The following is a 20,178-nucleotide window of genomic DNA, read 5'->3' as shown; positions in this document are numbered from 1 at the left end:
GGAAACAGGAGCACCCAGAGGAAACCCATGCAGTCACGGGGAGAAAGTGCAGATTCCACACAGACAATCATCCGAGGTCGGAATTGAACCCGGGTCCCTGGCGCTGTGAGGCCACAGTGCTAACCACTGTGCCACTCTGCCCTGTGCACAACCTTTGGTCTCTTTACTATACCCATTCCACTCTCTTTGGCTTTTGCTTCATGAAATGTTTTGTTAGTTTATTGCTTGTACCCTACACCCTATCAGCAACCTTCCCTTATTTTCTTTTATCCCTCCTCCTTTTCTAGCTCAAAAACTCTTACATTTCTATCTTCCTTCTGTTCTGATGGGAGATTCGAACACTGTTTCCCTCTACAGATCCCGTCTGACCAGCTGAGCAGCACCAGCAATTTTTTTTTAATTCAAAATTTTCGGTGCCTGCTTTATTTTGCTTTTATCCTTGTTTCCTGTCTTGTTTGTTCAATCATCCGAATACCGTTACTGTCAACTGAGTACGGACTGATAATCAAACCACAATATTCACCCACCATTTATAATAACAAAAAATGCTGGAAATACTCAGAAGGTCAGGTCACATCTGTGGAGAATTAATTCATATTTCAGGTCGAGAAGACCTTCTTAGCCGAAAACATTAACTTCCTGATGCTGCCTGACCTGCGAAGTACTTCTGGCGGATTTAATTCAGGTTGCCAGGATCCACGGTAATTTACTTTTATATTTATTGAGTGCTCCCTCCTCCCAAACTCACGACTACTGCCATCTAGAAGGACAAGGGCAGCAGATGTTTGGGAACATCATCACCAGGACATTCCCCTCCAATCCACTCATCATCCTGACTTGGAAATTTACTGCCATTCCTTCACTGCCCTGAGTCATAATCCTGGAACCCCATCCCTAACAACACTGTGGGTGTCCCTACACCATTCGGACTTCAGCAGTTCAAGAAGGCAGCTCACCGCCATCTTCTCGAGGGTAATTAGGGATGAGGAATAAATGCTCGCCAGCGAAGTCCACACCAATTGAGTGAATAAAACGAGACTCCAGAGACAACATGAAAGGGCGTGCAATGTGAGTAACGCATCAGCGATCAGTTTTACAATGAGTCCAATTTTAATTTCCACTGATGTCAATCCAGGAGTCATAGAGTCATAGAGCCTTACAGCATGGAAACAGGGCCTTCAGCCCAACTTGTCCATGCCACACAGTTTTAACCACTAAGCTAGTCCCAATTGCCTGCGTTTGACCAAATTCCTCTATACCCATCTTACCCATGTAACTGCCTAAATGCTTTTTAAAAGACAAAATTGTACCCGCCTCTAGTACTACCTGTGGCAGGTTGTTCCAGACACTCACCAACCCAGTGTGAAAAAACTGACCCTCTGGACACTTTCGTATCTCTCTCCTCTCACCTTCAACCTATGCCCTCTAGTTTTAGACTCCCCGATCTTTGGGAAACGATGTTGACTATCTAGCTGATCTATTGATGCGCGACAATAAGCACGTGGAACCAAGGCTTCGGTATTGAAGGCTTTAATAGAGTAACAATGGAACTACTAACACGAATACACCAGTTCAGACTGAAGGGGTCCTGCCGGAGCAGGGGGTCTTATACCTCGCCACCGGAGGCGGGACCCCACTGGAATGTGCCATGATAACTCTTATAACAGGTAAACACCCTAACCCAACAGTAACATAGTAACAACCCCCAGTGGTGAACCAACGATGGTTCACCACATTCACCCCTCCTTTAAGAACAAAAGGTGGCGGGGTGCAAGAAAAACAGGTCATATAAACAGACAAATCACAGAATTCACAAGTCCAGACGGTCTGGAGGACCGCACCGACGCTGCGATCTCCTCAACACCGGTTGCGAAACCGGAGCAGGTGCTTGTGGTGGCGCTCTTTCCAAAGCAACGTCTGGCTGTCCCCTCAAGGACTCCCGGGCCGGCCGGCCCTGGTGAGGCGATGGTGCAGGGGATCCTGGAACGTTTGGTGGTGGTGGTGGTGGTGATGATGGTGGCGCCAATCTCCGAGTCTCAGGCAAGCTGTACATGGGAGTAAAAGTGTTATGCACTGGTCCCGGTGCTGACCGCGCCACGTCAGGGGAAGCAATGAGGAGTAGTGGATTCGTGACTGGGGGAATAGGAGCGACAGGAGTTGCTACGTCCCCTGCGGGCGCCAGGTCTCTAATGGAGACAGTGTCCTCTCGCCCGTCAGGATATGCCACATAGGCATACTGAGGGTTGGCGTGGAGGAGTTGGACCGGTTCGACCAAGGGGTCGGACTTGCGAGCCCTCACATGTCGTCGCAGAAGGACGGGTCCTGGGTACGTCAACCAGGCTGGCAATGAGGTTCCTGAGGACGACTTCCGAGGGAATGAGAACATCCTCTCGTGGGGAGTAGCATTGGTTGCCGTACACAGGAGGGAGCGGATAGAATGGAGCGCATTTGGAAGGACCTCCTGCCAACGGGAGACTGGAAGGCCCCTGGATTTCAGTGCCAGTAGGACAGCCTTCCAGACTGTAGCATTCTCCCTTTCCACCTGTCCGTTACCCCTAGGGTTGTAGCTCGTGGTTCTACTAGAGGCAATCCCGAATGAGAGCAGGAATTGCCTCAAGTCGTTGCTCATGAACGACGAGCCCCTGTCGCTATGAATGTAGCAGGGGTACCCGAACAGGGTAAAAAGCTCACTGAATGCCTTGATGACGGTGGCAGTCGACGTCTCCGCACAGGGGACAACAAACGGAAACCGGGAATACTCGTCTATTATGTTGAGGAAATAGACATTCCGGTCCGTTGAGGGAAGGGGGCCCTTAAAATCCACACTCAGCCTCTCAAAAGGGCGAGTGGCCTTGACCAATTGTGCCCGGTCTGGTCGATAAAAGTGTGGTTTGCATTCTGCGCAAATCCGACAGCTTCTAGTCACTGACCTGACATCCTCCACCGAGTAGGGCAGGTTGCGGGCTTTGACGAAGTGGTAGAGTCTGGTGACTCCAGGATGACACAGATCATTGTGGAGAGCCTTCAAGCGGTCCTCCTGCATGATGGCGCATGTTCCGCGCGAGAGGGCATCCGAGGGCTCATTGAGCTTCCCTGGACGATACATAATATCGTAATTATAGGTGGAGAGCTCAATTCTCCACCGCAAGATCTTATCGTTCTTGATCTTGCCCCTCTGCGTGTTGCTGAACATAAACGCCACGGATCGTTGATCCGTGATCAGGGTGAACCGCTTCCCTGCCAGGTAATGGCGCCAGTGTCTGACTGCCTCCACAATGGCCTGAGCCTCCTTCTCCACCGCTGAGTGCCGAATTTCTGGGCCTTGAAGGGTGCGGGAAAAGAACGCGACGGGCCTGCCTGCCTGGTTTAGTGTGGCGGCTAGGGCGAAATCAGATGCATCACTCTCCACCTGGAAAGGAATGGATTCATCCACCGCGTGCATCGTGGCTTTCGAGATGTCGCTTTTCAAAGCCTTGAAGGCCAATTGGGCCTCCGGCGTAAGTGGGAAGGTCGTGGACTTAATGAGCGGACGAGCTTTGTCCGCGTAGTTGGGGACCCACTGTGCATAATACGAAAAGAACCCGAGGCATCTCCTCAGTGCTTTCGTGCTAGCGGGCAAGGGAAGTTCAGTAAGTGGGCGCATACGGTCTGGATCAGGGCCAATGACCCCGTTTTCCACCACGTATCCGAGGATGGCTAACCTACGCGTACGGAATACGCACTTCTCCCTGTTATAGGTCAGATTCAGGCGAGATGCAGTGCGCAGAAAGTGTTGGAGATTCGTGTCGTGGTCCTGCTGGTCATGGCCGCAGATGGTGACGTTATCCAGGTACGGGAAGGTAGCCCGCAACCCGTTCTGGTCCACCATTCGGTCTATAGCACGCTGGAAGACCGAGACCCCATTGGTGACACCAAATGGAACCCTGAGGAATTGGTATAGACGACCATCCGCCTCAAAAGCCGTATATTGTCGGTCCTCTGGGCGGATGGGGAGTTGATGGTAGGCGGACTTAAGGTCTATGGTAGAAAACACTCGGTACTGCGCAATCTGATTGACCATATCAGAAATGCGCGGGAGAGGATACGCATCCAGCTGCGTATAACGATTAATGGTCTGACTATAGTCGATGACCATCCGAGGTTTGTTCCCGCTTTTGACTACCACGACCTGCGCTCTCCACGGACTAGCACTGGCCTGTATGATCCCTTCCTTGAGGAGCCGCTGAACCTCAGATCTAATAAAGATCCGGTCCTCAGCGCTGTAACGCCTACTTTTAGTAGCGATGGGCTTGCAGCCAGGTACCAGATTTTTAAAAAGGGATGGTGTAGTGATTTTCAGGGTGGATAGATTGCATGCGGGGCGCTTTGGGCAATTTGGAGGCTGCGGCTGATTCCCTACTGCCAGTGAAGGGAGTGGCCCACCGTACTGTAGGATCACACTCTTCATGTGGACCATAAAGTTTAGTCCGAGGAGAATTGGCGCGCAAAGGTGAGGTAACACAAGGAGCCTGTATTGCTCGTAAATTGTGCCCTGTACCTCAAGAGTTACCGTACATCGTCCTTGGATCGGTACAGACCGGGACCGTGATGCCATGGAAATTGTCTGCTTGGCAGGGAGAACCCGGAGCCCACACCTTTTAGCAGTTTCAGGGTGTATGAAACTTTCGGTGCTTCCACTGTCAAACAGACAATTCACAGTTCTACCACTAACCTTTTTATCCATCATAGAATGTTCAAGTCTGTAGTGCCTGGTCTGATCCAGGGAGATCGACGCCACCGTTGGCCCCTGGGCGTCACTGCATGCTGCCGATGTGGATGCTGAGGACCCCTGCTGGTCGCTCCTAGTCGTCGTGGACCATGATGGCCGCCCCCATGAATCGCACGTGGGCGAGGGCGCCAAGCGCAGCGACTCCTGGTGGTCTTCCTCCTCCTCTGTCAGCCACGATGGCGCCGTCCTGGGATCGCACGTGGTCGGACCTCGTGGGTACTGCGACACCGAAGGAGATTGTCTCCGTTCTGGAGGGTTACAAGCTGCACTGCCGTTTTTAGGTTTGGACCTGCAGACTTTGCCGTAGTGGCCTTTTTTACCGCACTGGCTGCAGATTGCCGTTCTTGCCGGACACTGTTGCCGTGGATGCTTGGCCCCACCACAAAAATAGCATCGCTGGCCACCTGGAGCTGCCGCCGTCGTCGGATCGATCTGGGAGCGCGGGTTAGCGGGGCGAGGAGGGAGCTGAGCTTGCTCCAACCACGTTGACTGCACGTGGTCCTCGGGGTACAGCGCCAAGCTCTTCGACGCCGCTTCCAGCATCACGGCCATCTCCATTGCTTGGGTCAAGTCGAGTTTCCCCTTTTCCAGCAATTTAAGCCTGATGTACGAGGACCCTACCCCTGCTACGAACGCGTCTCGGGCGAGGTCGTACATATATTGTTCGGCTGATACGTCCTTACAATCGCAACCCCTGGCAAGCTGCAGGAGCTCATTGGCATAGTCCTCCATGGTTTCGCCCGACTGCCGACGTCGTGTAGCGAGGAGGTAACGAGCATGTATCTCGTTGGGTGGCTTCGTGTATCTTTTTTTTAGGAGCTCGACGGCACCCGGGTAAGTGGGAGCTGCACGAATGGCTAGGTAAATCGTGTCGCTTACCCTTGCGTGGAGGACCTGGAGTTTATCACTGTCTGTAGTGATAGCTACCGAGGCTGCCAGGTAGTCCTCAAAACACTTCCACCAATGGTCGAATGTGTTAGCTGCACCGACCGCACGTGGGTCCAGTGTCAGACGATCCGGTTTTAGGATCTGTTCCATACTCTCTGTTTTTTTTTCTTGTTGTACAGCTGTGAGTTTTCTGTTACTCTATTAAATTGATGCGCGACAATAAGCACGTGGAACCACGGCTTCGGTATTGAAGGCTTTAATAGAGTAATAATGGAACTACTAACACGAATACACCAGTTCAGACTGAAGGGGTCCTGCCGGAGCAGGGGGTCTTATACCTCGCCACCGGAGGCGGGACCCCACTGGAATGTGCCATGATAACTCTTATAACAGGTAAACACCCTAACCCAACAGTAACATAGTAACAACCCCCAGTGGTGAACCAACGATGGTTCACCACATCTATGCCCCTCATTATTTTGTAGACCTCTACAGATCACCCCTAAACCTCCTATGCTCTAGGGGGAAAAGTCCCAGTCTATCCAGCCTCTCCTTATAACTCAAACCAACAAGTCCCAGTAGCATCCTAGTAAAATCTTTTCTGCACTCTTTCTAGTTTAATAATATATTTTCTATAATAGGGTGAGCAGAACTGTACACAATATTCCAAGTGTGGCCTTACCAATGTCTTTTACAACTTCAACAAGATGTCCCACCTCCTGTATTCAATGTTCTGACCAATGAAACTAAGCATGCCGAATGCTTTCTTCACCACCCTGTTCCACCTGTGACTCCACTTTCAAGGAGCTATGAACCTGTACCCCTAGATCTCTTTGTTCTGTAACTCTCCCCAACACCCTACCATTAACTGAGAAAGTCCTACCCTGGTTCGATCTACCAAAATGCATCACCTCGTATTTATCTAAATTAAACTCCATCTGCCATTCATCAGCCCACTGGTCCAATTGATCAAGATCCCATTGCAATCCTAGATAACCTTCTTCACTGTCCACTATGCCACCAATCTTTGTGCCATCTGGAAACTTACTAAACATGCCTCCTAAATTCTCATCCAAATCATTAATATAAATGACAAATAATAGTGGACCCAGCGCTGACCCTTGGGGCACACCGCTAGTCACAGGCCTCCAGTTTGAAAAACAACCCTCTACAACCGCCCTCTGTCTTCTGTCACCAAGCCAATTTTGTATCCAATTGGCTATCTCACCCGGGATTTAACCTCATGCAACAACCTACCTTGCTCAAGTCCAGGTAGATATCGTCGACTGCACTGCCCTCATCTACCTCCTTGGTTACCCCTTCAAAAAACTCAATCAGATTCATGAGAGTGTAAAACAGTGATGAACTAGTTGTTCGATTCAATGATGTTTGTACTTTCCTGCATACCACATGCCATTACATAGCGAATAAATATTTCATGGTGTGAAATGCTTTGAAATGTTTCCATAGTATGGCAAGGCTCTTTATAAATGCAAATACTGCTTTTCCTTTCTTTGTTAGGTTGGGAAGCCTTTTTTAAATTTGCATTTTACTGTAATTAGCATTAGTTATTGATTTGCAAATATCCTGAAACTCTCTTGAAGGTAGAAAATCTGTGTCGCCTTGCAATCAGAATGGCAGTCCCAAGTTGAGATGAATTATTCCATGTAGAACTGAGTTTAAAATAGTATAAACTATAGGTTCTCACAAAGTGACAGGGTGATAAGTAGCTTCAGCCTCTTAGGAATAACACAGGTCAGAAGCACATTATCACCTAACAGTTTAGTAAACAGTAATTCTGCTGAATCAATAAAGTGAAAGATAAACCAAAATCATTCATGAATCAAGAGGCACCTGTTAAAGTCTCAGTGGCACTTCAATTCCTTCTTCTGCTGGTGTTTTGATAAATGGCTTCATATTGATTACTTCTTCAAAAAAAGAACTAATGTAGTCATAGAACATAGAACATAGAACATTACAGCGCAGAACAGGCCCTTCGGCCCACGATGTTGCACCGACCAGTTAAAAAAAAACTGTGACCCTCCAACCTAAACCAATTTCTTTTCGTCCATGAACCTATCTACGGATCTCTTAAACGCCCCCAAACTAGGCGCATTTACAACTGATGCTGGCAGGGCATTCCAATCCCTCACCACCCTCTGGGTAAAGAACCTACCCCTGACATCGGTTCTATAACTACCCCCCCTCAATTTAAAGCCATGCCCCCTCGTGCTGGATTTCTCCATCAGAGGAAAAAGGCTATCACTATCCACCCTATCTAAACCTCTAATCATCTTATATGTTTCAATAAGATCCCCTCTTAGCCGCCGCCTTTCCAGCGAAAACAATCCCAAATCCCTCAGCCTCTCCTCATAGGATTTCCCCTCCATACCAGGCAACATCCTGGTAAACCTCCTCTGCACCCTCTCCAAAGCCTCCACATCCTTCCTGTAATGTGGGGACCAGAACTGCACACAGTACTCCAAGTGCGGCCGCACCAGAGTTGTGTACAGTTGCAACATAACGCTACGACTCCTAAATTCAATCCCCCTACCAATAAACGCCAAGACACCATATGCCTTCTTAACAACCTTATCTACTTGATTCCCAACTTTCAGGGATCTATGCACACATACACCTAGATCCCTCTGCTCCTCCACACTATTCAAAGTCCTCCCGTTAGCCCTATACTCAACACATCTGTTATTCCTACCAAAGTGAATTACCTCACACTTCTCCGCATTAAACTCCATCCGCCACCTCTCGGCCCAACTTTGCAACCTGTCTAAGTCTTCCTGCAAACTACGACACCCTTCCTCACTGTCTACCACACCACCGACTTTGGTGTCATCAGCAAATTTGCTAATCCACCCAACTATACCCTCATCCAGATCATTAATAAATATTACAAACAGCAGTGGCCCCAAAACAGATCCCTGAGGTACACCACTTGTAACCGCACTCCATGATGAATATTTACTATCAACCACCACCCTCTGTTTCCTATCCGCTAGCCAATTCCTGATCCAATTTCCTAGATCACCCCCAATCCCATACATCTGCATTTTCTGCAGAAGCCTACCATGGTGAACCTTATCAAACGCCTTACTAAAATCCATATATACCACGTCCACTGCCTTGCCCCCATCCACCTCCTTGGTCACTTTCTCAAAAAACTCAATAAGGTTAGTAAGGCACGACCTACCTGCCACAAAACCATGCTGACTATCACCTATCAATTCATTACTCTCCAAATAACTATAAATCCTATCCCTTATAATTTTTTCCAACATCTTGCCGACAACAGAAGTGAGACTCACCGGTCTATAATTCCCGGGGAAGTCTCTGTTCCCCTTCTTAAACAATGGGACAACATTCGCTAACCTCCAATCTTCTGGTACTATACCAGAGGCCAACGACGACCTGAAGATCAGAGCCAGAGGCTCTGCAATCACTTCTCTTGCCTCCCAGAGAATCCTTGGATAAATCCCATCCGGACCAGGGGATTTATCTATTTTCAGACCCTCCAGAATATCCTGCATATCCTCCTTATCAACTGTAATACTGTCTATTCTACTCCCCTGCAACCCAGTGTCCTCCTCAGCTATATTCATGTCCCCTTGCGTGAACACCGAAGAGAAATATTGGTTCAATGCTTCACCAATCTCCTCCGGTTCCACACATAACTTCCCTCTGCCATCTATAACTGGCCCTAAACTTGCCCTAACCAACCTTCTGTTCTTGACATACCTATAGAACGCCTTAGGATTCTCTTTAACCCTATCCGCCAAAGTCTTCTCATGTCCCCTTTTAGCCCTTCTAAGCTCGCTCTTCAACTCCCTCTTAGCCAATCTAAAGCTTTCTAGTGCACTACCCGAGTGCTCACGTCTCATCCGAACATAAGCCTCCTTTTTCTTTTTAACCAACAAAGAAACTTTTTTGGTGCACCACGGTTCCCTAGCCCTACCAATTCCTCCTTGCCTGACAGGGACATACCTATCACAGACTCGCAGTAGCTGCTCCTTGAAAAAACTCCACATGTCGGACGTTCCCAGTCCCTGTAATCTCCTAGTCCAACCTATGTTTCCTAATTCTCTCCTAATAGCCTCATAATTACCCTTCCCCCAGCTAAAACCACTGGCCCGAGGTTCATGCCTATCCCTTTCCATCACTAAGGTGAACGTAACCGAATTGTGGTCACTATCACCAAAATGCACACCAACTTCCAAGTCTAGCACCTGGTCTGGCTCATTTCCCAGCACCAGATCCAATATAGCCTCACCTCTAGTTGGCCTGTCTACATACTGAGTCAAAAAACCTTCCTGCACGCTTTGAACAAAAACTGACCCCTCTAACGAGCTAGAGCTATAACAATTCCAGTCAATATTAGTCAAGTTAAAATCCCCCATAACAATTGCCCTATTACTTTCACTCCTAAGCAGGATTGACTCCGCAATCCTTTCCTCAACCTCTCTAGAACTTTTAGGAGGTCTATAAAAGACTCCCAACAGGGTGACCTCTCCTCTCCTATTTCTAATCTCCGCCCATACTACCTCAACAGATAAGTCCTCATCAAACCTCCTCTCTGACACTGTGATACAATCTCTGACCAATAATGCTACCCCTCCCCCTCTTCTACCTCCTTCCCTACTTCGACTAAAACATTTGAACCCCGGGACCTGCAGCATCCATTCCTGCCCCTGCTCTATCCATGTCTCTGAAATAGCCACAACATTGAAGTCCCAGGTACTGATCCACGCTGCAAGTTCACCCACTTTATTGCGAATACTCCTGGCATTGAAGTATACACATTTCAAACCCTGCTCCACCCCACCTCTGCAATGCCGTGCATTGCAGTCCCCATCCATGCATCCCTCACTTTCAGCCCCACTACTCAGGATCCCTCCCCCCCCCCGAATCAGTTTAAACCGTCGGAGCCTATTCACGGTCTTCCACTTGCCACATGAAACACAATGGCTACAAGAGCAGGTTAGAAGTTAGGAATGCAAACAAAGAACAGTACAGCAAAGGAACAGGCCCTTCAGCCCACCAAGCCTGTGCCAATCACTATCTAGACCAACCACCTGTATCCCTCTATTCCCTGCCTGTTCATGTGTCTATCCAGATAAATCTTAAATGTCTTTCACATGTCTGCCTCAACCACCTCACTTGGCGGTGCATTCCAGGTCCCCACCACTCTGTGTCACAAACATCCCCCGCAGATCTCGAATGAACCTTTCCCCCCTTACCTTGGACTTGTGCCCCCTTGTAATTGTCATTTCTGCCCTGGGAAAAAGCTTCCAACTGTTCAGCTTATCTATGCTTCTCATAATTTTATAAACTTCTTTCAGGTTGCCCCTCAGCCTCCGTCTTTCCAGGGAGAACAATTCCAGTTTATTCAATCTCTCCGCATAGCTAATACCCTCCATACCAGGCAACATCCTGGTAAACCTTTTCTGTACTCTGTCTAAAGCTTCCACGTCCTTCCGGTAGTGTGGCAACCAGAATATTCCAAATGTGGCCTAATCAATGTTTTCTTAAAACCGTAACATAATTTGCCAATTTTTATACTCGATGCCCCGGCCGATGACGCAAGCATGCCATATGCTTTCTTTACCATCTTTTCCACCTGTGCTGCCACTTTTAAGGATCTGTGGACCTGTACTCCCAGATCTCTCTGTGCATGTCTATGCTCCTGATGGTTCTGCCATTTGTTTTATAACTCCTACCTGAATTGGATCTACCAAAAAGCATCACCTCACATTTGTCCGGATTAAATTCCATTTGCCATTTCTCTGCCCAATTTTCCAGCCTAACTATAACCTGCTGTATTTTCTGACAATCTTCATCACTATCCGAACTCCAGTAATCTTCACATCATCTGCAAACTTGCTAATCAGACCAGCTATGTTTTCTTCCAAGTCATTAATTATACATTACAAACACAGAGGTCCTAGCACTGATCCCTGTGGAATACCACTAGTTATAGCCCTCCATTCAGAAAAACACCCTTCCACCACTACCCTCTGTCTTCTATGCCAAGCCATCTAGCTACTTCACCCTCGATTCTGTGTGATTTACCCTTTTGCACCAGCCTGCCATGAGGAACCTTGTCAAATGCTTTACTAAAGTCCATGCAGACAAGTTCCTTGGCTCTTCCCTTGTCAATCATTTTTGTCACCTCCTCAAAAAATTCAATCAAGTTAGTGAGACATGACCTCCCTCATGCAAAACCTTGCTGTCTGTCATTAATAAGATCATTCAGTTCCAAATGTGTATAGATTCTTTCCCTAAGAATCTTCTCCAATAATTTCACTATCACTGACCTCAAGCTCACTGGCTTATAATTACCCGGGTTATCCTTGCTACCTTTCTTAAATAATGGAACAACATTGTCCATGCTCCAATCCTCTGGGACCTCACCTGTGGCCAATGAGAAAACAAAGATTTCTGTTAGAGGCCCAGCAATTTCCTCTCTTGTCTCCCTCAGTAATCTGAGATAGATGCCATCTGGCCCTGGGGATTTGTCTACCTTTTTGTCTATCTATTTGTCTGCTTTTTAATACCCCTAACACGGGACCACTGTATCGCCCCATTATTATCTAATTATCTTATTATCTTCTTATCTAAATAGGGAGAGACATCGGGGTGCTTCATGCCAAGGGATCTGGGTTCATGAGTCACATCAAACGAGCATGCAGGTATAGCAGATAATAAAGAAAGCAAATGGAATGTTGGCATTTATAGCTCGAGGAATAGAATATAAAAGGTAAGGAAGTATTGTTGCAACTATACAAGGCATTGGTGAGACTGCGCCTGGAGTATTGTGCACAGTTTTGGTAGACAATAGGTAGACAATGAAAGATGTAGTGGCATTGGAGGCAGTTCAGAGGAATTTCCAGATTGATTCCAGAGATGAGGGGTTTGTTGAATGAAGAGAGATTGAACAGTTTAGGCCTATGCTCTCTGGAATTTAGAAGAATGAGGGGAGATCAAATTGAAGTATGCAAAATGATAAAAGGTATGGATAAAGTAGGCGTGGAGCAGATGCTTCCGCTGGTGGGGAAAGAGGATTAGAGGCCATAGTCTGAGGATAAAAGGTAGCAAATTTAGAACAGAGTTGAGGAGAAACTACTTCTCCCAAAGGGTTGTGAACCTGTGGAATTCGCTACACCAAAGTACGGTGGATGCTGGGACAGTGAGTAAATTTGAGGAGTTAGATAGATTTTTAATTGATAATGGGTTGAAGGGTTATGGGGAGAAGGCAGGAAAATGGGGATGAGGAACGTATTTGCCATGATCGAACAGCAGAGTGGACTTGATGGGCCGAATGTCCTAAATCTGCTCCTATATCTTATGAGCTTATGAACTTCCTCCCTCGTAATGATGACTTGCTCTAGAGGGTTTACATACCCCTTTGAGACACCATCAATCAACTTATCCCTCTCCTTTGTGAATACCAATGCAAAGTACTCATTGAGGATCGCACCCACTCCCTTTAGTTCTACGCATAATTTTCCTTCTTTGCCCTTGAGTGGATCAACTCTTTCTCTAGCTACCCTCTTGTTCCTAATATATGTATAAAATGTCTTGGGATTCTCCTTAATCCTCCCTGCCAAGGACATTCATGACCCCTTTTTGCCCTCCTAACTCCTTGTTTGAGTTCTTCACGACTTTCCCTGTATTCTTCAAGTGCTTCATCTGTTTTTAGTTGCCTAGACCTGATGTGTGCATCCTTTTTCTTTTTGACTAGTCTCACAATTTCCCTGGTCATCCACAGTTCCCGAATCCTGCCTTTCCTGTCCTTCCTTTTCACAGGCACATGCCTGTCTGCACTCCGATCAACTGCTCCTTAAATGATTCCCACATGTCAGATGTGGATTTACCCTCAAACAGCCTCTCCCAAACAACCAGCCTCCAAATCCTGCCTAATCTGGTTGTGGATAGCCTTCCCCCAATTTAGTAAATACTGCAGCGAGTAACTTACCTCCTGACTCCCCAAAGCCTGTACACCATCTACAAGGCACAAGTCAGGAGTGTGTAGAATACTTTCCACTTGCCTGATGGGTGCAGCTCCAATAACACTCACAATACTTGACACCATCATGGAAAAAGCAACCCGCTTGACACCACATCCACGAACATTCACTCCCTCCAGCATCGACACTCAGTAGCAGCAGTGTGTACCATCTACAGGGTGCACCACAGCAATTCACCAAAGATCCTTAGACAGCAGATTCCAAACCCATGACCACTCCCATCTGGAAGGACAAAGGCAGCAGATAAATGGGAACACCACCACCTGCAAGTTCCCCTCCAAGCCATTCACCACCCTGACTTGGAAATATATCACCATTCCTTCACAGTCGCTGGGTCAATATCCTGGAATTCCTTCCCTAACAGCATTGTGGGTCAACCCACGGCACAGAGCAGGAGTGGATTGATCTAGATTTTGTGCCTATGTAAAGTCGTTGAGCTATATTTGTGTGTTTGGTGCTTATTAAGGTGACTGATACCTGTGTTACCTGCGTTGCACTGCGAGTGTAACATTTTCCCACTCTTTGCATTCAATGTATTAAGTATTCCTGGATCAGGTATTCCATTTTTGACATAAGAACATAAGAACTTAAGAACTAGGAGCAGGAGTAGGCCATCTGGCCCCTCGAGCCTGCTCCGCCATTCAATAAGATCATGGCTGATCTTTTTGTGGACTCAGCTCCACTTACCCGCTCGCTCACCATAACCCTTAATTCCTTTACTGTTCAAAAATGTATCTATCCTTGCCTTAAAAACATTCAATGAGGTAGCCTCAACTGCTTCACAGGGCAGGGAATTCCACAGATTCACAACCCTTTGTGTGAAGAAGTTACTCCTCAATTCAGTCCTAAAAATCTGCTTCTCCTTATTTTGAGGCTATGCCCGCTCGTTTTAGTTTCACCCGCCAGTGGAAACAACTTCCCTGCTTCTATCTTATCGTTTCCCTTCATAATCTTATATGTTTCTATAAGATCTCCCCTCATTCTTCTGAATTCCAATGAGTATAGCCCCAGTCTACTCAGTCTCTCCTCCATAAGCCAACCCTCTCAACTCCGGAATCAACCTAGTGAATCTCCTCTGCACCCCCTCCAGTGCCAGTATATCCTTCCTCAAGTAAGGAGACCAAAACTGTACACAGTACTCCAGGTGTGGCCTCACCAGCACCTTATACAGCTGCAACATAACCTCGCTGTTTTTAAACTCCATCCCTATAGCAATGAAGGACAAAATTCCATTTGCCTTCTTAATTACCTGCTGCACCTGCAAACCAACTCCTTGACATTCCTGCACAAGGACATCCAGGTCCCTTTGCACAGCAGCATGCTGCAATTTTTTACCATTTTAAATAATAGTCCATTGTGCTGTTATTCCTACCAAAATGGATGATCTCACATTTACCAACATTGTACTCCATCTGCCAGACCCTCGTCCACTCACTTAGATTATCTATCTAACCCTTTGCAGACTTTCAGCGTCCTCTGCACACTTTGCTCTTCCACCCATTTCAGTGTCATCTGCGAATTTTGACACACTACACTTGGTCTCCAACTCCAAATCATCTATGTAAATCGTAAACAATTGCGGTCCCAACACTGATTCCTGAGGCACACCACTAGTCACTGATCGCCAACCAGAAAAACACCCATTTACCCCCACTCTTTGCTTTCTGTTAGTTAACCAATCCTCTATCCATGCTAATACATTACCCGTAACACTGTGCACCTTTATCTTATGTAGCAGTCTTTAGAACATAGAACATAGAACATAGAACATTACAGCGCAGAACAGGCCCTTCGGCCCACGATGTTGCACCGACCAGTTAAAAAAAAAAACTGTGACCCTCCAACCTAAACCAATTTCTTTTCGTCCATGAACCTATCTACGGATCTCTTAAACGCCCCCAAACTAGGCGCATTTACTAGTGATGCTGGCAGGGCATTCCAATCCCTCACCACCCTCTGGGTAAAGAACCTACCCCTGACATCGGTTCTATAACTACCCCCCCTCAATTTAAAGCCATGCCCCCTCGTGCTGGATTTCTCCATCAGAGGAAAAAGGCTATCACTATCCACCCTATCTAAACCTCTAATCATCTTATATGTTTCAATAAGATCCCCTCTTAGCCGCCGCCTTTCCAGCGAAAACAATCCCAAATCCCTCAGCCTCTCCTCATAGGATCTCCCCTCCATACCAGGCAACATCCTGGTAAACCTCCTCTGCACCCTCTCCAAAGCCTCCACATCCTTCCTGTAATGTGGGGACCAGAACTGCACACAGTACTCCAAGTGCGGCCGCACCAGAGTTGTGTACAGTTGCAACATAACGCTACGACTCCTAAATTCAATCCCCCTACCAATAAACGCCAAGACACCATATGCCTTCTTAACAACCTTATCTACTTGATTCCCAACTTTCAGGGATCTATGCACACATACACCTAGATCCCTCTGCTCCTCCACACTATTCAAAGTCCTCCCGTTAGCCCTATACTCAACACATCTGTTATTCCTACCAAAGTGAATTACCTCACACTTCTCCGCATTAAACTCCATCCGCCACCTCTCGGCCCAACTTTGCAACCTGTCTAAGTCTTCCTGCAAACTACGACACCCTTCCTCACTGTCTACCACACCACCGACTTTGGTGTCATCAGCAAATTTGCTAATCCACCCAACTATACCCTCATCCAGATCATTAATAAATATTACAAACAGCAGTGGCCCCAAAACAGATCCCTGAGGTACACCACTTGTAACCGCACTCCATGATGAATATTTACTATCAACCACCACCCTCTGTTTCCTATCCGCTAGCCAATTCCTGATCCAATTTCCTAGATCACCCCCAATCCCATACATCTGCATTTTCTGCAGAAGCCTACCATGGTGAACCTTATCAAACGCCTTACTAAAATCCATATATACCACGTCCACTGCCTTGCCCCCATCCACCTCCTTGGTCACTTTCTCAAAAAACTCAATAAGGTTAGTAAGGCACGACCTACCTGCCACAAAACCATGCTGACTATCACCTATCAATTCATTACTCTCCAAATAACTATAAATCCTATCCCTTATAATTTTTTCCAACATCTTGCCGACAACAGAAGTGAGACTCACCGGTCTATAATTCCCGGGGAAGTCTCTGTTCCCCTTCTTAAACAATGGGACAACATTCGCTAACCTCCAATCTTCTGGTACTATACCAGAGGCCAACGACGACCTGAAGATCAGAGCCAGAGGCTCTGCAATCACTTCTCTTGCCTCCCAGAGAATCCTTGGATAAATCCCATCCGGACCAGGGGATTTATCTATTTTCAGACCCTCCAGAATATCCTGCACATCCTCCTTATCAACTGTAATACTGTCTATTCTACTCCCTTGCAACCCAGTGTCCTCCTCAGCTATATTCATGTCCCCTTGCGTGAACACCGAAGAGAAATATTGGTTCAATGCTTCACCAATCTCCTCCGGTTCCACACATAACTTCCCTCTGCCATCTATAACTGGCCCTAAACTTGCCCTAACCAACCTTCTGTTCTTGACATACCTATAGAACGCCTTAGGATTCTCTTTAACCCTATCCGCCAAAGTCTTCTCATGTCCCCTTTTAGCCCTTCTAAGCTCGCTCTTCAACTCCCTCTTAGCCAATCTAAAGCTTTCTAGTGCACTACCCGAGTGCTCACGTCTCATCCGAACATAAGCCTCCTTTTTCTTTTTAACCAACAAAGAAACTTTTTTGGTGCACCACGGTTCCCTAGGTGTGGCACCTTGTCAAATGCCTTCTGGAAATCCAGGTACACCACATCCACAGGTTCCCCATTGTCCACTGCACATGTAATGTTCTCAAAGAATTCCACCAAATTAGTCAAACATGACCTGCCCTTCATGAACCCATGCTGCATCTTACCAATGGGACAATTTATATCCAGATGTCTCGTTATTTCTTCCTTGATGATAGGTTCAAGCATTTTCCCTCCTACAGAAGTTAAGCTAACCGGCCTATAGTTACCTGCCTTTTGTCTACCTCCTTTTTTAAACAGTCAAGATTAAAGATGCTATTAATCTCCTGCAGCAAATATACCTGGAGCTTAATATCAGATGCTCAGAATCACAGAATTGTTTCCGCACAGAAGGAGGCCATTCAGCCCCTTTGTGTCCACATTGGCTCTCCGAAGAGCAATTCGCCTGACGCCATTTTCCCGCCTTCTCTCTGAAACTCCGCACATTTTTCTTTTTCAGATCACAAGATAATTCACTTTTGAGCAATTTGATTGAACCTGCCTCCACCACACAGGCAGTACAGAACAGATCTTAAAATTCACTGCATGAAGGGGATTTCTTTTCTCATGTTTCTATTGCTTCTTCTGCCAATTACTTTAAATGTGTGCACTTCCATTCTTGATCCTTACATGGATGTGAGTAGTTTATCCAGGTGGTAAACTAGGTTTTATTCTGCCTAATGATTCTGTCCAAAGTCCAATTCAATTTTCCAGTTTGCTGACGACACCACTGTAGTGGATCGGATCTCAAACAATGACGAGACAGAGTACAGGAATGAGATACAGAATCTAGTGAACTGGTGCGGCAACAATAATCTCTCCCTCAATGTCAACAAAACGAAGGAGATTGTCATTGACTTCAGGAAGCATAGTGGAGAACATGCCCCTGTCTACATCAATGGGGACGAAGTAGAATGGTCGAGAGCTTCAAGTTTTTAGGTGTCCAGATCACCAACAACCTGTCCTGGCACCCCCATGCCGACGCTATAGTTACGAAAGCCCACCAAAGTCTCTACTTTCTCAGAAGACGACGGAAATTTGGTATGTCAGCTACGACTCTCACCAACTTTTACACATGCACTATAGAAAGCATTCTTTCTGGTTGTATCACAGCTTGGTATGGCTCCTGCTCTGCCCAAGACCGCAAGAATCTACAAAAGGTCGTGAATGTAGCCCAATCCATCACGCAAACCAGCCTCCCATCCATTGACTCTGTCTACACTTTCCTCTGCCTTGGCAAAGCAGCCAGCATAATTACGGACCCCACACAGCCTGGACATTCTCTCTTCCACCTTCTTCCATTGGGAAAAAGATACAAAAGTCTGAGGTCACATACCAACTGACTCAAGAACAGTTTCTTTTCTGCTGCCATTAGACTTTTGAATGGACTTATCTTGCATTAAGTTGATCTTTCTCTACACCCTATCTATGACTGTAACACTACATTCTGCACTCTCTCATTTCCTTCTCTATGAATGGTGTGCCTTGTTTGTATAGCGTGCAAGAAACAATACTTTTCGCTGTATACTAATACATGTGACAATAATAAATCAAATCAAATCAAATCAAAGTCTCTGATTCGAATTAATGCTTGCCCTGTCCCTGACAGTAGAAGTCAATGGCAAACCACTGCTGACAAAAACTGCCAAGAAAACTGGTTGGGAATGAAGTATCAGCAGACATTGACTCAAGGACCTACCTTCGTGAAGAGGACTCATGGAATGGAATGGTGTCAGTCTTATTATTGAATTGGCTCCTATTACTGGCAAGTGCTAACTTTGTGTTGCCAGTTGAGGTCAGGAATAAGCTCCATATTGCCAAATAAACCACAAATATGCATTGAACAAAGAACAAAGAAAGTTACAGCACAGGAGCAAGCCTTCCGGCCCTCCAAGCCTGCACTGACCATGCTGCCCGACTGAACTAAAACCCCCTACCCTTCCAGGGACCATATCCTTCTATCCCCATCCTATTCGTGTATTTGTCAATGCCCCTTAAAAGTCACTATTGTATCCGCTTCCACTACCTCCCCTGGCAGCGCGTTCCAGGCACCACCCTCTGTGTAAAAATCTGCCTCGTACATCTCCTTTAAACCTTGCCCCTTGCACCTTAAAACCTGTGCCCCCTAGTAATTGACTCTTCCACCCTGGGAAAAAGCTTCTGACTATCCACTCTGTCCATGCCCCTCATAATCTTGTGGACTTCTATCAGGTCGCCCCTCAACCTCCATCGTTCCAGTGAGAATAAACCACATTTCTCCAACCTCTCCTCATAGCTAATGCCCTCCATATCAGGCAACATCCTGGTAAATTTTTTCTGTACCCTCTCCAAAGCTTCCACATCCTTCTGGTCGTGTGGCGACCAGAATTGAACGCTATATTCCAAGTGCGGCCTAACTAAGGTTCTATAAAGCTGCAATGTGACTTGCCAATTTCTAAACTCAATGCCCCGACAGATGAAGGCAAGCATGCCGTATGCCTTCTTGACTACCTTCTCCACCTGCGTTGCCACTTTTAGTGACCTGTGTACCTGTACATCCAGATCCCTTTGCCTATCAATACTCTTAAGGGTCCTGCCATTTACTGTATATTTCCTATCTGTATTAGACCTTCCAAAGGTCTAACCAGGTTAGATAGGGTCTTTATGGACTATCATGTCTCAGAATTCAACAGCAACTTAGAGTTCTGAAGAAACTACAATAATT

The sequence above is a fragment of the Mustelus asterias genome, chromosome 7 (genome assembly GCF_964213995.1).
Source record: "Mustelus asterias chromosome 7, sMusAst1.hap1.1, whole genome shotgun sequence".
Lineage (NCBI taxonomy): Eukaryota > Metazoa > Chordata > Chondrichthyes > Carcharhiniformes > Triakidae > Mustelus > Mustelus asterias.
Note: the sequence above shows the minus strand (reverse complement) of the source record.